The sequence below is a fragment of the Triticum dicoccoides genome, chromosome 1A (assembly GCF_002162155.2).
Source record: "Triticum dicoccoides isolate Atlit2015 ecotype Zavitan chromosome 1A, WEW_v2.0, whole genome shotgun sequence".
In the NCBI taxonomy this organism is placed as follows: Eukaryota; Viridiplantae; Streptophyta; class Magnoliopsida; order Poales; family Poaceae; genus Triticum; species Triticum dicoccoides.
Genome location: NC_041380.1, coordinates 149,043,301 through 149,045,236, shown reverse-complemented (window position 1 = coordinate 149,045,236; position 1,936 = coordinate 149,043,301).

Genomic DNA, 1,936 nt, shown 5'->3' with positions numbered 1-1,936 from the left:
GGCGGCGGTGGCGAGTTGTTTCGAGGCGGCGAGGCGGCGCTGGGGCCGGCAGTTCGGCCGGTGGTGGCTGGCGACTCAGGGGGGTGCAGGTTGAAGATGAACTGCAGGCCCTCCCTAAACTACATGTCAAGTGCGTCTCTGCTACCATTGCATTCAGTTTCGACAGTAGCATTCAGATTCCACAGTAAATTTCAGTTTCGACAGTTAAGTTCAGAGTCAACAGTTTTTACCTCATCTGTTGTAGTCAGGTGGTTTTTGGTGATGTTAATTTTACATCCATTTTACATCATATATTGGAGATGCTATTAGAATCCCACTTGAGATTGACGATGTCTGTCTTGTGCTGCTTCAGCCTTGACGTCTTACGGCTCACCGGAGCTGCTCCAACGACAGAACGATTCATCACAACAGAGCAGTTCCCTGGACGCCGTCTACAGATTCTTCAGATCTTCCTCCACACCTCCGACAGCCACCTCTGCCTCAACTGCTCCAACGACCAACCCAATGATGCTGAGGTCGACACGGCTACGTCAAAGAGGTTGTACACTTGTTGCATCACTTATTACTATACATTCACGTTGATCCATTAGGGCTATTTTGGTTCAACGGAAAAACATCGATCCACTGGTTGTTACCATCACTCTAAATTTCTGCATGCTCTCCTTACATAATCTCACCATATTTTTTTGTATGCAGTTCAGATATCGTACACAGTCATGCTGAACATGTAGAGAAAAAGAGAAGAGTTTTGTGCTGCAATACAATGTCATGCAGACATCGCTCCATGGTGGGTTCAATGGAAAACTCTCCCCACCCCTCTCCAGATTGTAATCCAGAGGAAGATATCTGTTCTGAGGCGGATTCGGACGCCGCTGACCACTCCTATTTACCCCCCAAGGTGTTTGCTCTACCTTGGCATGATGATGTTAGTCATATCATGGATATGTTGCCTTGCAGTGCCTACTTTTGACATCATATATGTCATCTGCTTAGTTTAGACATGTTCTGTAATGCCACCTGTTTAGTTTCTATATCATATATTTGAATTATGCAGTCTCATGTCTTTTAGCCAGCCATAATATATGTGAAATGTGCAATGCCATCCTGTTTAACCAGGCATCATATATTTGAATGATATCTTGCCCATCCTTTTCTTCATTACATTTCCATTTGTCGACAATGTTTGTACATTAAACTACTCTTCCTGTGAATTAGCCATTTGGGTGGGAGATGGAAAAATCTGGAGTGAAAACAAGTCCTTCAGAGCAGACAATGCTACATGTCGAAGCAGATCTCTTGTTGGGTCCCGATAGCTCCTCAGAGATGGATTCAGAGATAGATGACCAGTCCTATTCCCCCACTGAGGTGTATGCTCTAACTTGGCACAGTTATACTTCTCATATCATGCATACGATGTCTTGCATTGCATAGTTTAGACATCATATACACAATATTCAACACCATGTTCTTAGTTCAGACATCATATCGAATGCCCTCTGTTTAGCATATAAATCACATATGTGAATTAAATGATGCGATCCTGATTACTTAGATAACATGTAGGTGAATTATGTCATGCGATCCTATTTAGTTACTCATCATATCTTTGAATTATGTTATGCTATGCTATCCACTTTAGATAGACATCATATATGTGAAATTATGTCATGCTATCCGTTTTAGTTAAACAATATACATGTCAACTATTTCATGCCCTCTTTTTTCCACACTATCTATTGCATCTGTCTCTCATACAATGTTTGTACATTCAACTATGTTTCCTATTTATCAGCCATTTGAATTGGAGCGGGTGCTACCAGTATCTAGCGGACTAAAAACACGGTCTTCAAATAAAATAGTGCTATCTCTTGGTGGAGATAGCACCCCGGTTGTACATGCACAAGAACCAGCCCTACCACACATAACCCAAACTCTC